Source organism: Callospermophilus lateralis, unplaced genomic scaffold (genome assembly GCF_048772815.1).
Source record: "Callospermophilus lateralis isolate mCalLat2 unplaced genomic scaffold, mCalLat2.hap1 Scaffold_82, whole genome shotgun sequence".
Lineage (NCBI taxonomy): Eukaryota > Metazoa > Chordata > Mammalia > Rodentia > Sciuridae > Callospermophilus > Callospermophilus lateralis.
The window spans coordinates 558,396-575,328 of NW_027516260.1; positions in this window are offsets into that span (position 1 = coordinate 558,396).

A 16,933-nucleotide genomic window follows, 5' to 3' on the forward strand; every position below is an offset into this window, starting at 1 on the left:
GGAAATGTTAAAATATTACAATCTCTCATATCTATGAACGAAGACAGGCTTTCAGCGGATGGCTCTCCAGCTCAAGCATGATTAAGATGCAGCCACATGGCACTGGCTTATATTTTGAGCCGATAAAAACAAGATAGAAAAGTTGGATACTTTTAAATGTATTAATAGTCATTTATCAGGAAAACTATGGATTTGAGGCAAATCCTAATGTAAGGAATTAAACTGTCTCCATTTTGATGTTGAAAAGTGCTGGAACTTGCATCAATCAGTGGAATTGCTGCTGCATTTGGGAAAGAGGATTACATCTACTGAGAAATTATGTGTCAAGAAGCATCCTGAGATAAACAACTACATTGAAAAGAAACTGACAATTTACCATACATTTCCAGAATTTAAAGGGTTGTTGTGGAATGTTTTCTTTTCATACAAATTGTGGAATGGATGAAAGTGACAGCATGGTGACACCAGCTAAATAGAAACATGCTGTAGACAGTCATTGCAGATGTTTCCTCACAGGCCTGCCAACTCACAGGGCACTGCAAACCACCCTCGATTTAAACACTTGGGCTGGACCTAAAGAATGATGCTACTTTTGCCAATGAAGCAGTGGTTTTCTGCTGTGAAACCTCACTTACAAAGTTTTATATATTAAACAACATGAAGGGTTCTTTTTTCTTGCTTGTTTTAATATGAAGGCCACTTTGATCAATATATTGAATCATTGCAATTGAAATAGCAAATCACAGGGTTTTCAATCCTCCACAATTACTATAATTGATTTTAATTGTCAAAACATTTGATCATAACAGTTTTAGCAAATATTCAAATTATTGAAGAATGTAAAAGAATATCTTCTCTGTTGTGTCTACCAGATTTCAGTTTATGACTGATGTTAAAGGTGACTGATAATTGTCATTAGACAAGATTTTCATTTCCATATAACATATCTATATACATAAATTCATCCTACACATTTATAAATAATCAATAAGATTTGACATGTAAAAATTTGGAGAAGAGTCAATTTGCTATGGGAGAAGAAGGGGTCTCTGCAGAAGAGTCCATGGACTAGCCAGAGAGAAGAGGGAGTTGTCATCTAGGGTTCTTGGCTTATATGATGGGAAAAAATTTTAGTACAGGCCAGTCAGAGGCATCGAGTCTGATTTAAGAAAACGTATACACGATGAAGAGAGAATGAGGGCAATATCAAGACAGAAATGCCTTTTGGTGTAAACTACAAGATATATACATTCAAGGGAGAATATGGGTGATCTTGAGAGTGGGATATGTAGTTTGGGGGGAGTCCCAGTTCATCTCTTAAAGAAAACATGGTGAGGGGTGTATATGGAAATGTATGCAGGGATGATATCAGTTTGGTGCTCTCAAGATGGGTTCTGGTGCTCTTGGCAAATCTCCAAATTCTTAGGCTGACATTGTCTTCATTATCTGATCAATAAAGAGCATTGAAAAGTCCCCAAAATTATAATTTCCTCAAGATATTACATCTCTCTTTTATCTATTTATTGGGAGTTATTTTATAGTGCTCAGGGAGATTTACAGAATAACTAGGAATTTGTATGTAATAGGCAGGAAAGAGAGACTGAATTGGGGAGTGACAGCTCTGAAAAATTTAAGAAAATTCTGAATTAAAGTCTTTCCCCTCTTCTTCCTTTATGTCTCCTTTGTACCTATTCTTTTATCAATTCTATCCAACCTCAAATGACAATGAAACAAATGTTGTAAGATCTTATATGTCTGACTCAAAATATCCTAGATTTTATTCATATTCAGACATGCACTTGAGGTGTAAAAAGTAAACGTAATTTTAAAAAGAATTCCATAAAATTCAAAGACAAATAATTTAGAGTCTTCCTTCTAACTATGAAAGGAAGACAAGTATATTCATTATGAATTTATTTTCTCATAATTAATATGTTTTAAAGCATAAATATTAATACACATTTTGTAAGTAATCTTTGAGAAAGAAAAGCAACTAAAATTTTCACTAACAGAAAAAACAAAAGTACCTATTTATTTTTTCAGAGTTAGTTTCTATTATTTTAATTCCATTTTATATTATAAATTTAAATATAATTAGGATTTCAGACTTCCTAATTCTAAACCTTTCACATTATATATAAGGTAACTGGTCATTTTATAAATTAGCAACCTTTGGACCTACATCTTTATAATTCTTCAGTCAAGCTAAAATACTAGATTATATTGTTTGAATTGTTCATGAAAACAATAAAAGACCATGAGTGCCATTTTTAATTTTCAAAGACAGGATAGGTTATGTGAAGTATAAGTAGAAAATAAAAGTAAATGAATTATCCAATCAATAAATGGGCAAAGTAACTAAATAGATACTTCTCAAAGTAAGAAACACAGATGGTCAACAAGTATATAACAAAATGTCCAACAATTCTAGCAATTAGAGAAATGAAAATTAAAATTATGATGAGATTTTATCTCAATCTAGTCAGAATGGCAATTATCAAAAATACAAGTAAAAATAAATTGTGGCGATGATAACGAGAAAAGACTGCCCTCAAACATTGTAGCCGGAACTACAAATTAGTGCAACTACTCTGGAAAACAGTATGGAGATTCCTCCAAAAACTAGGAAGAGAACTACCATTTGACCCAGTTATCCCTCTCCTTGGTATATATCCAAAGAATTTTAAAAATCAACATATTACAGTGATATAGACACATCAATGTTTCTAGCAGCACAATTCATAAAAGCTTAGCTATGGAGCAAACCTAGGTGCCCTTCAACAGAAAAATGAATTAAAAAATATGATATAATACACAATGGAATATTAATCATCCATAAAGAAGACTGACTTTATGATATTTGTCATTGAATGGGATGGATCTGAAGATTATCATGTTAAGTGAAATAAGGCAATCCATTAAAACCAGAGATTGAATGTTTTCTTTGATGTGTGGAAGCTAACACAGAATAAGTCAGGGTGAAGGATCAGGAGTTTAATGGAGTAAACAAAGGTAAACGAAGGGAATCGAGGGGAGAAGGGAAAAGGAAAGACAATGGAATGAATCTGATATAACTTTCTTACCACATATATGAATATACAACAGTGAATCTCACCATTGTGTGTATCCACAAGAAATTAATTTTAAAAATAAATATTTAGCAAACTGACAAAATAACTGAATTAGAACAAGATATATTTCATGCTTGCATAATTATGTCAAAATAAATTCTATTATCATGTATAACAAAAAGAACAAATTAAAGAAAAATTGTCAAAATGGGAAATTTGGAAGCAAGTTTTTAAAATGTGAAATATCTCTATACTGGAAACCTCATTGATTCTATATTAATACTTTCTTTTTTTTAAACACAGTCATTTATTTTCTCTTTTCAATTTAGAACAACAAATCATGCCTCTATGACCATGTTTCACTTATGCTTTGTTTAAGCAAATTGCTGGTGTCTTTCAGAACTCGTTTTATATGATGAACACTAGTTTGTACAGAGAGATGGTAGAAGTTATCCAGAGAAATTTCAGACACTTCTCAATGCTTGTCTTTTTTTTTTTTTTTGAGCTATAATGTGGTACATATACACAATGGAATATTACCCAGCCCTTAAGAAGAATGAAATTATGACTTTTGCAGGTTAATGGATGAAGCTGGAAAATATCATGCTAAGTGAAATAAGCCAAAACAAACAAAAAAAACCTCAGAGGCCAAAAGTTTTCTCTGATAAGCAGATGCTGGTCTATAACGTGGGGGATATGGAAAAATGAAGGCATATTGGATTGGGCAGAAGAGAGTGAGGGAAGAAGACGGGGTGTGGACATGGGAAGGATGGTAGAAAGAAACAGACATGATCACCCTATGTACATGCATGATTATATGACTGGTGTGACTCTGCACCATGTACAGCCAGAAGAATGAGAAATTGTGCTTCATTTGTATACAATGTGTCAAAATGCATTTTACTGTGATGTATGACTAATTAGAACAAATTTTTAAAAATAGATTTAAAATAAATAAATTATACTATTTGACTTTGGGAAATTGGTGGGATGGATTGAGAGGACTGCACATCCATGATGGCAAAGGTCGTTTTCCACAATTAAAATCAGACATGTTAAATGGGAACACAAAACAGTGTTTCGTGTTCTGTGAACACACAAAAAAGCTACTGAATGTTGTCAATAATAATCACTGAGAAACATACAGTACTGTATTTAGTAAATATTCTAAAACAACACCAAGACAGAGAATATCACTCCCAAAAGCCTCAAAAACTTGTGAAGAGATTCAGTAATGTCAATATTACATGTATATCATAATTACAGAACACTGGGAAAGCCTATTTCAAAATAATTTGCATGCACAGTCACATACTTAGGAATATGGAGAATGTATTACTCAAAATTGAATGTCAATTAACATACAAAAAAGCATAAAATTCAAAATAAGTCTTTACATTCAAGTGTGTTTCTTAGAAAAGTTACACAGTTTTGAGTTGTAACAGGATTTTACATGTGGAAACTGCCTTGCAGATCATACTGAGAAGTCAAGTTAAAGAGCTTTGCATCATGATATTCACATTTGAGACTAGCAAAAGCATAGTTTTTTAATGACTCATACATTACTCCCCTCCTTTTTTTTAACAGTGCTAGGGATTGAGTCCAGGTGAGCTCTACCACTGAGTTACATTCCCAGATGTTTTTATTTTTATGCTGACACATGTTCTCATAAAATTTCTAAGACTGAATTTCGACTTGTGATCCTCCTGCCTCAGCCTCCCATAGCACTGGAATTACAGACATGAGCTACTCTGGTCATAATCTGTAATTTTTTTCCTTTTGTTATATTAGCTCACATTTGGTGATTTGCTATTGATCATTTCATGTCATCTTCGATACAATTTCAGAATTATTTCTTTTTGTGCAGGTAAGATTTTATGTACTAACCAACATATTCTATATTATAAAAGTAGATTTTCTTTTGTTTTAATCTACCACTGAGGAAACCCTCACCCCTATTTTCCCTGATATATGACATGAGATCTCTGTTCTTCTAAGCAGTCTGTTTTTGAACACTAAATACATTGTTATGGAGAGTCATGCACTCTAACCAGTGAATGAAGAAGGTATTCCATGTCACATCAGAGTTAAAGCAGGAACTCCAGGTGATAGCCATTCTATCCCCTCTTATATAGTGCAATTAAATAAAATTGCAAAATAAATTGGGCACTATTATTTATGTTAGCTTAAGATAATGGGAATTGTCAACATATACTAAAATAAACTATCTTTAAAATTTGCAGATCAATTACTCTTGATGAAAAATATTAAATTTATAAATTTTAAGACACATTATATCTATGTGTATATATATATATATATATATATATATATATATATTTGTATACAATTTATTGATATAATCCAAATATATTTCCTAAAAGAGGTATGTGCTGAAATCTGGTATGCCAATCAGATATGTTATTAATAATTAGCCATCTACTAATGTTGCCTAGAAACAAAGCATATTGTTTTTCTACTAAATTGGAAACAAATGCAGGACATACAGAACTTACCATCAATGCTCACTTCTTTCCCTTGTGATGAAGTCAATGGGGAAAACAGAAATTTTGAAGCTGAGAGTAAGATAGTGAATTTCTTCTTTGTCTAGACCCCAAAAAAGAGTTGAGAATAAAGAGAACACATCTTTCCTTTAAGAATTCCTTTGAGAAGTGTTATAGTTTTGATATGAGGTATTGCTACAAAACTCCTCTGTTAATGAAGGAATGTCCAGAGGTACAGTAATTGGATTGGGAGATCTGAAACCTAAAGTTCATCTTAGTTTGAAAGAACTAGATAGTAACTGTAAGCTGGTTGGGCATGGCTGGAGGAGACATATGACTGGGAATGTGCCCTGCAAGGGTACATCTTCCTTTCCCCACCTTCTGCCTCCTTAGTGCAAGAAGAGCAGGATTCTTTTACCATACCCTTCCCCCCATGATATGCTGCCTCACCTTGGGCCCAGAGCAAGGAATTGGCCATCTATGGACTGAGACCTCTGAAACTGTGAACCTCAAATCAATTTTCCTTTTTTTAAGGTGTTCTTGTTGAGTATTTGTGGGACAGAGATAAAAGGCTAACTAAAACAAGAAGCAATTATAAGGGGAAGAGAATCCAGAAGGTGAAAACCTCCTCTGGTTTAGACAGAGTATTGTAGATTAAAACTCAGACCATGAAATGCTACCAGTGAGTGTGTAATGGGGAAGTAACCTTTAGAAGGTATTTTACAGTAAACATGGCAGTGAATGTAGGAAGATGTATGTCAATAACATTATTAAACAAGATTTTTGATTATTGTTAACTATGGGAAAATTATTTATTTTAGAAGAACGCGGAAAATTGAAGAAGAAAAAAGCTGAGGATGCTGTTCAATGAAGTTTATGTTGACACAAAGTTTCCAAGAAATTACAGAGTTTTGGAAAATGGGCAGAATATATAAAGGATTGATGAAGGGACATCATCTAAAATGTATCCTTTCATTAGATTGGGTCATTAGTTTCTCTTCATATATACATATAAATGTGATTTTCTTAGTTGTAGGTGGACAAAATACCTATATTTAATTATTTTTTTAATGTGGTGATAAGGCTCAAACCCAGCGCCTCACATGTACTATGTGAGTACTCTACCACTGAGCTGCAACCCCAGCCCCTGGGCTATTTTTTTCTTAAAGAGTTTTAAATCATATCCAAATTTACTTTTATTGAAAATCTGATAAGAAATGAAAATATGAATTACTTCAGTCTCTGAGGAGCACTCCTGAGAGACAAAAGAAAGAAAAAAAAAAGTATATAGCAACTTGTGAAGAAAGAGGGTCAGTTTTAGAATACTTTCATGGGTTTGCAATTATGTACTTTATAGACTGCGTGTGTTTATATCCTAAGCAGGGTGGCCAATAAAAGATGAATGACTTCATGCTGTTAAGAAAAACTGTAGGTGATGTGGATATAATTAAAACCTAACTGAAAATAAGAAAAAAAAATACAGAGATAAACTAAATACTTGTGTTAAGAATATACTAGCTATAGTCAAATTAATGCCATACAGATATCAAGTATGTGAGTCAAGACAAATGCTCTCCTTTTGAGTCTACTTGGACAGTGTTAACTTTAAATAAATTCTAATTCATTTCAAAAGTATTACACTACACCATAATATATGAATACACATTATGACTTCATAATTTCATGTATATATTTTTGTATAATGCTTATTATATAGAACTAAATGTGAAACAATTCTGGCACAAAGTACATAATAGATTTTTGAAGCATTGATTTTCACTGGAGACAGAAGTCTTCATAGTAGCCATGTCTCAGACCACTAGACAGAAAAAGAGTGGATGATGAGCCACTTCATTAAGAGAATGAAAACTAGTTCTTCATGCACAAAAACCATTAAGAAGAATTTTTGTCAAATTTATCACCTTGTGATAGATAAGAATAAATCAAAAATCAAGGATAATTGCAATTTCTCAGAAATACTTTCTATTTGTTCCAGCCATATACCTTCTTTTTATGATTCCTCTTTCTGTTATTAAATAAAATGCATGAAAAGCCAATATTATCTAAAATTTTCCACATTTGAGTGTAGAGAACAGTTTAAAACAATTCTTAAAGGAAGAGTCTCATCAAAACTTCTGGTGCATAAATACTTAGGAAGAGATTAATATTTCTATATTTTATTTATTAGACATGAGAAAATAAAATTGATGTTTGTACTGATATTTCACTTTGATAAGCCTTCCTAACATTTCTGAGTAGATATGGCAAAATTTTTTTTCTAAATATAAACACATGACCTTAGTATAAGTTAATTTATTGAATGAAATAAATCAAGAAATGGTACTTTTTAAAATTTATTTATTTGATAATTTTTTGTCTTAACCAAGAAATACTTTGCTATAGGCATGTTCATATATATGCCTTAAGTTATAAATCAATAATATTCTTAAAAATCCAAATGTAAGTGCATCTATAAAACATGCATTATTTTATTATATTTAATATTTATAAGACATTGAATTATTTATTATATCATATAATGATCTATTATTATATCATAAGCTTTTATCAGCTAATTATATAAATCATAATGCTTAATTACACTTAATGTTTAAAGAGCAATGAAAAGCCTTTATAAGTTATAAAATATTTTTTAAAAAGCAAAATAATGTAGTATTTTATCTAATGCATGGCATCAGAATACTGCTGAACATAGTAACCTTAATAATAGAGATATTCAAGTTAGAACAAAAAATATTACTCTTAATAACTGAATCTAATGCATTAATTAATGTTTAACATTTTTAATGCATTTAGTTTTTTTCCAAATGATTCCAAGTAACTAGTCTGCATTAATTAACTAGTGATTTCCACATTGTATATCTACATTGAGTATCATATGGTGATGATATTTTGTACTTTTCTAAAATATCTGAGCCCTACTTGAGGAAGCTTATTGATATCAATTTCAATATATTTGTTATTCCATAAACTTTAATTTTGTCTGTATACAAGATATAAAAAAATCAACATTTTAACTTTTTAAATGCAAATTTTAGCAGTATTATGTATATTTACATTGTTATGCAACCAACAATGGACAGATATATTGTATAAATAACAAGGTATAGATATAAAACTAGTATTCTATATCCAGAAATTTTTGGCCAATTTATTTACATTAAATTTGAAACATGTGTCCTTTCTAAATTCTTTTAGAATTTGTGTATGTATACATTATTTATATAATTTATACCAAAACAGTTAAGGGAAAATGCAGTTGCATGAGCTACTTTGTTTTTTTTTTTTGTTGTTGTTGTTGTTGTTCTGATATTCCAGGCTGTGTGACCCTCCTTAGTTCAGTGACCTTACCAAGATTTTTGTTCTTGAGTCTATCATCGTTCATTCAGATATAATAATCTTCAAGTCTATATCCTATGTGTTCTTATGTTTTGACTTTTTTTTTAGGTTTTAAAGTGTTTTGGTATTCTAAACTTCATACTAATATTGCAGCATGGACCATACCATATGTTTTGAACCAATACTTTATAAGACCATGCAAATGCCTGTGATATCTTGTGTCTTGAAAATTATTTTCATATTAATTCATAATATAATTTTGTCGAACTTAAATTTCTAATATCTCCATCCTTCAAGGATAAGAGTGCTCACACAAAGTAGCCATTCTTTCAATATGTGTTGGCCAGAGTGAGTGAATTGCCAGGAAACATTAAAACAAGGACTCATTATGGACACACCAAGGGCAAGAAAATCAATAGATGCAGTACATATTAAGAAGAAAAATGTGTCAAGGAAACACACCTTATTAAGATAACAAAGCACACATGTTTAGCTATTCTGCAATGTTTTGCATATGTGTAACAATATTAGCTGGCCATGAATGCATCATAGAAAAAGATTCCCTTGTATTGGGCATTGTCCCTCTTTAAGAGAAGTGTAATTGAGTTCCACTAGCCTTGATTTAGAATAAGCAGAAAGATATAAGAATGTTTGACCTTGAAAAGACAATACTCCAGAGGGATGTAAAATATGCCGGTAGGAATTAGTTTCATTCTGTGTTGCTTTCGAGGAGAAGCTCTCTCAATGCCTCTCTAATCTAAATACACTGTTTGTGTGTGTAAAAAGGGGATGTGTCATAATCTTATGAGCTTGACATCACTGGATTTGGTATCATAGATCAATACCATAATCGGTAATGTGTTTAATTAAATTTTTTTTAATGTACATTTATTTATAACCTATGGTCTGGCAGGTTCTTGGCCACAGTGATACTGAGATGAATCAAGTAGATTCCCATCTACTGGGTGGAGCCCATCAAGTCCTCAGAAGGTTATATTTGAATTTTGTAAGACACAATTTTCTATGATGAATAATGCTACTAATGGACACTACAGATATAGACTGATTAGAGGGGTGAAACTTCTTGAGGAACATCTCCTGGGGAAAATGACTCCTAAGTCCTATGGAACTGTTAAGGCCTATTATAGTGGGAGTTCCCTGTTAAAAATAACTTGTTAATTCTTCTTATTATCTAAATACATTGTTGACAACATTTACATCTGCATCCATCACTGCATACAAGAAGTTCATATAAACTTCATCTATGCAGTGATGGATGCAGAATTTTTACTAATATCTATAATGGCATGGATATGAGGTGTTTCCTGAAAATTCCTGTTTATGCAGGAATATTTAGAGGTAAACTTATTTGGCCACGAGACCTATAAACTTATCTGTCCATCTTAGTTTAAATCACTGGGTAATAACTACAGGCAGGTGGGATGTGGCTGGATGAGATAGATCACTAAAGGATGTGGCCTGAAAGTGTATCTTCCCTGTGGCCTTTCCTCGCCACATGCTTTCTCTTTCTCTACTTCCTCACCCAGCCACAGGGGAGAAGCTTTCCTTCACCGAACATGTTCCCCCATAATGTGTTGCATCATCTTGGGCCCAGGGCAATGGAGTCAGTCTGCGATGGACTAGACCTCTGAAATTGTGAGACGCTAATAAACAGTTCTTCTTCTTATTTGTTCTTGTTGATAATTTCTGTCAGAGAGATAAAATCAAAACAATATGGTTAAAAAATGCATCATTTTTGGCCAATTAAGTCTAAAAGGAAATGAAACTCAGTAACTTTTCAAATCAACTGATAACAAAAAACAGATCTTTTATATAGTGTTTTTAATTACTTAGCTGTGAAATTGAAAATGGAAATATATATTATGCTGCTAAAGTTCTTAGTTCTTACACTATTATTATTGTTCCTATCCTGCCATCTATCTTTAACAGGCTTATATGTAAAATATATTTTATACTGCTTTCTCCACATTATTACTTGTGTAAAGGTTGATTATTACTTGGTCAATCCTGGAGCCTATGATTTACTTAAAGAGATCACTCTCTGGTCAAAAATAATGCTTATTCAAGATGTTTCTCATGATAGAGCAATTATAATACAGCTAAGTCCAAACTAAATCCTTCATCCCATTCAAAATTATATCAGAAATTCTTTTCTGCAAATAGTGACCAGATTTTTTAAAAACACATTAAATAATAATCTCTCTTGAAAAAAAAATGTATGTATGCTTTTTTTCCATATGGTAAATTAACTGTTACTTTATTAAAATCTACTTTTTAAAATATTATTTATTAAGTGGCTACTGTATCCTTGAAATTATTCTAAGTAAGTATTCTCCAAAAATACAGAGAAAAAAGCTTGCTTTCAGCAACTGATATTTTGTTGGGGACCACAAACCAAAGAGAATAATTAAGAAAAATAAACAGGGTTTTGAATAGCAATAAGAACTAAAGAGAAAATGACAAAGGTCATGAAATGCTGAGGAGTAGTATCTCTCATAGAATAATGACCCAACCCGAGTATTAAAAGTTGTTAATTGCTTGAACTTGCAGATGTGTTATACTATATGCAAAGAAGAGCTAAGTAGCAGGTATAATTTATCCATCAGATAATCTGCTATGGAGACGGGGATCATCCTGTTTCCTTTCAGTGGACCCAAGTAATCCCAAGGGTCTTTCTTAATGAATCAGAGGAGTCAAAAAAGAATTAAAGAAGCTGCTTCTGTTGCTGCCTCAGAAGATGGTGAATGGTGATGAGGATACAGGCAGTTAGGCATCCTCCAGAAGATGAAAATGTTTAGAAATGAACACAGCACTGCTGACAGCTGGACTTGAGGCTAACAAGACCCTCTAGAATTGATATGGTATCAAGCCATTATATTTATGGTAATTGGTGACAGAAGCAATAGGAAACAAATTTAGCATGAGAGTTTGGATCAAATGACCAAGAATGTTTTAAAAGATAACTTTGAGAAAAAAAAATCTGAAGGAAGTTGAGAAAATTTTCATGAACCTACGATGGGATAACGTTTGCAGGAGGCAAGAAGAGAAGGTAGATTCCTCCAGTGAGTCAGGAAGGGTGTTAAGGGGAGACAATCAGAGAGCTCAGTGGGAAGGTGGGGATTTTGTGAAAACTTTGAGAGTCCTGCAGTTTCTGAAGACTTCAGAGAGAAGATCATTGGAAACTCACCATTATAGCTGCTCTAATGAGAACACATTGGTGGCCTTGGGGACTTCTTGGGGCTAGATTACTCAGTGAATGGAGAATGATGGGATTCATTTGTTGTTCATCTCCCAAACCCAAACTATAATGCTATTCTAAATTTCTAGGACTTGGAGGGAAGAAATTAACCTGATTCCCTTCTGTCTTTGAAAATATTTTCTTCTTCCATGACACGATAAAGATTGATTAAAATATAGCATAGACATTTCTGTCTCAGAATTAAGCTTTAAAGTGACATGAAGATGAATTGGGAAGAATGTAAAAGGCTTTTGCAATGAACCTTATTCTATGTATTTATTTGATATTTATTGCAAAATAAATAGATACACAGGGAAAAGACCACAGTGAATTGCTAAATCAGGGCATTGATATGGGGGATATTGTGTATCTTCCCTGAATAAAAGGAAAGAAAAAAACATGCTTGTATTTTCTGATTTGCAGGCAACAAAACATAAAGGAAAGTGGTTTCAAAATAATGAGTATCAAGTACACTAAAAATATTGCATATTATTTTACCTCTATTACGTGAAGGTAAATAATTTTACCTTTATTACATATAGGAAAAATATAGAGAGTTGTATTAATAAAGGTGAAACAGGAAAATAGATATACATTCATAAAAATTATTAAGAATCTTTTCAGTCTTCTGGCAGCCTTCTGTCTATTGAGGGAAGATAAGAAAAAAAGAGCAAGTGTGTACCATGAATAACGGGCATCTGTGCCTGAATCCTGTTGGATATAGTCACATATGAGTCAGAGATGGAGCTGGTCATTGAGGCAGAAATGACTTCTTAGGAAAAACACACTAACATAGGAACAAGAAAGATGAGCAGCCTGCCATCTGTGGAACAGAGACAATAAGAGTGAGATGTCTGGAAAAGTACAGGGGCAAAGGTAGCCTGGCAAGGCTGGGATAGCAGAGGTGGAGTGCTCCAAGGTGTGAACCTCAAATGCCACCCTCTCGGAATCTATGACTGGTGGTGGTGTGTGACTGCAGTGAAGGCATTTCTCCTGAGAGTTTCTCTATCCCAGCTATGTTTATAGGGAATATAACAATTCTGGAATTTGCATTGCTCAAATGAATCCCAACCACCTTGTCCTTTCTTTAAATCACCATCATTTTGAATATATGTGTAATATCATGATTGGTCCAAGACTAAAAGTTAGGTTGTCAATGCTACTATACCATGGTCACCCACAAATTAGAAATGTCAGTCTCCCCCTGATTGACACAGTCACTACACTGCTGAAAAAGAAAGACAGCAGGATGAATCTGTCAATCTGTCTCAGATAATAATAATAACAACTGTAATGGTAACAACAACAACAATAATAATAAATCTATATTAAATCCAGTAGGATCTGTAATAACTTGGGGATTGTGCATAATAGTCCCCCAAATTGTGTTTTTATTCTGGACTGTCACCAAATAGATGTCAGAAGACTTTTTGTGATACTGAAAAGTGATCACATAATTTTCAAGATGCTTTCTCAAAAGGCTTATTTGTCTTTGAATAACACTTTTGTCTGCCTGTTTTGCCCCTCTGGAGTCTTGTTTCATGTCATGTTCTCTCATCTGCTGCGCCTGAGGGCTCTTCCAGTGGGCTTTGAAGTAGGGACGCTCTGCTGTCTCCTCTCCTTAGAATGCCCCACCCTGTTTTTTTCCAGATCTGCCTCCTCTTCTCTGAGATTTCATCTCCACAGTCTTTCCTCAGAGGAGATTATTCTGACACCCCCATGTCCAAGGCACTTGCTCTTATAGTCTTCACAACACTCATCACCATATGAAATTGCCTAAATCACTGTGTACTTCCTTATGATCTGCTTTTTACTCCCACAAACACAAAACCATTAAATATAAATTTTGAAAGGAACTGTACAGAGAGTGTATGAATTATCATCCCATATGTCTCATATGCCACTATGGGACAGTTTGAGATTAGTTTAATTAAACTACAATTGGCTAAAGCACATGCACACTTTAGAGAATAACTAAGGCATACATAGTACCTGGAGAAGGAATAACAAGAGGGTGCTGTTAGCTTACTAAGACTGAAGGAGAGAGAGGGTCTAGGGACACAGGCATTATCTAGTGAGGGCCCCTGGGATAGAAGAAATGGAATGTGGGCTACTATGGGAATAAAAGCCCAGGCCAATTTCTGTTTTAATTGACAATACACTGCCAATAGACCTAAGGCTTCCTGGAGCCAAGGAGCAAAGTCTAGAAAAGTATTAAAGTAGATCTGTGGGGCGGGGGAGGGGTGGGGAAGGAGAGGGGAGGCAGCAATTGATTGTGTCTATTATATCCTCAATTCTTTTTTTAATTATATTTATTTTTTTATTAGTTACACATGACAGTAAAATGATCTTGACAATTCATACATTTGAATCAAATGGGGTGTAATTTCTCATTTTTCTGATTGTACAGGTTGCAGAATCATATTGGTCATACAGTCACGTATATACAGATAGCAATAATAATGTAATAATAATAATATAATGTCTATTTTATTCTGCTGCCCTTCCTACCTCCCTTCCTCTCCCCACTCCCCTCCCATCACATCTCTCTACCCAATCTAATGTGACACACTTCTTCTTTTTTTTCTCCTCACAACATTATATGTGTATTCTGTATAATGATGAGGGTCTCCTTTCATCTTCCATGCAATTCCCCTTCTCCCTCCTTTTCCCACCCATCTCTCTTCCCTATTTAAAGACCTAAAAAGAGCATAGTACAGGGACACAGCCACATCAATGTTTATAGCAGCACAATTCACAATAGCTACACTGTGGAACCAACCTAGATGCCCTTCAATAGATGAATTGTTAAAAAAAAAAGTGGCATTTATACACAATGGAGTATTACTCAGCACTAAAAAATAACAAGATCATGGCATTTGCAGGGAAATGGATGGCATTAGAGCATATTATGCTAAGTGAAGTTAGCCAATCCCTAAAAAACAAATGCCAAATGTCTTCTCTGATATAAGGGGTGTGACTCAAAATGGGATAGGGAGGAAGAGCAGGAGAAGAAGATTATATCCTCAATTCTAATAACAAAAGGTGAATGAAATGTTTACTTTAGTACAAGGCCTGCCTGATCTGTGGTCCCATGTCTTAGTACTGAACTTTACCTCTTCATTCAAAAATTAGCTTTTGTAAAATTATATACTAGATGATCACAGATGCTGTTTATGATATTTTTTCCTATATAATATTGTGTTATTTTTTATCTCAAAATGGCATTCTTGGAACATTTACTGTATTTTATAAAATAATCAGGCATTCATCAAGATTGAGGGACTATTGCCAAAGAAAATAAACTCTGTGAAGACTATTTTTCTTTGTTATATTATTTTAAATGTGTAAAACTATCTCAATCATATATGTCCATTTATATTGGCAGAAACTATGTAACAATATTCTTCCCATTCTAGTTGTCTTGATTAATACATTAGAAATATCCTCAGTTGGAAGATATTAAAATCATCCCAGGATTAATTATCTCTGTCTCCTTTTATCCAATAAATATGATTTATTTTGGAATTCTATGGGATGAATTAAAGTAAGTGGCATCATTTTTGTGAAATATTTATACTGTTCTATAAAATTCATTGGTTTGTTTTCAACTGCTCTCCTATAAGTCAGCCACTGTATCTATATACAAATACCAAAAGGAAGGTAGATAGGATGGACACTAATACTAACATGAAAACTTAGTTGGCTTGAAGCATTTTCTTCTGCTTCCTGCTGTCTGGTATGGAAGTACTGCAGCTCAGTTCTTTGCAAAGTCCTCCTACATCAAAACCATGTAATCTATTCTTGCTTGTTTGATTGGTTTTTATATTTTAATTGATTGATACACAAGTGGCCATAAGAGGAATAATTTCCTGAAAGAGAAATTTTCAGCATTTTAAAAAGTGATGTAATGAAAAATTCTCTTTTCATGTTCAATATTATAGTCTTCCCGATTCCCCAGATTTGTACAAGTTACAAAAATGTGCAAATGTTGCATTTTATTTTTGTGGAACCATGGTTTCTTGAATGTAAGTGATGGCGGTAAGAGCATCATTCTCATCATCACATATATTCTTGCTCTTCCAAAATTTTAATGTACTACCTTATAGTTAGTTAGGCAGCATGGTACCAAAAGAGGGCAAGGAACAGAAGGCAGGTCACCTATCATAGCCAGGGCAGATGAAGAGGGCAGGGTGGCAGATGCCATGGGGACAACTTGACAAAATTAAAAATCACAGGGGGAAAAAAGATCACAGAAAAAAACAGATATTCTGAAAGTGAGTTATATGTATCTACCCCCTTTGCAATTGTATCTTAATGTTTTGATCTAACTTCATTTAAGTACATAGCTTCTTTATACACTTCACTAAGCAGAAAGAAACAAGTCCAAAATTCTCTCTCCCTTTCTCTCTTTCCTGCCTTCTCTCTCTTTTCTTTCTCTCTAATTTGATATTGAGGATTTTCAAACACAAACAAATTAAACAAATAAAAATATTTTATATATATTTGTAATTATTATATTTAAAATAAATTGTGCAAAGCTAGGCCTTAGTGAATAGAAGAACAAGTCAGTAAGCATATGAACATATGAATCAAACTCAGGGATTTATCTAAAATTTGCAGAAAGCATAACTCAGAAAGAAGTCACACAGATTAAGGTAGGCAGGACAGAGACATTAAAAACTAGAGATGAAAAATCTTAGTTGTAAGATTTAGTTGGAAATAAGGCATCAGGAGCT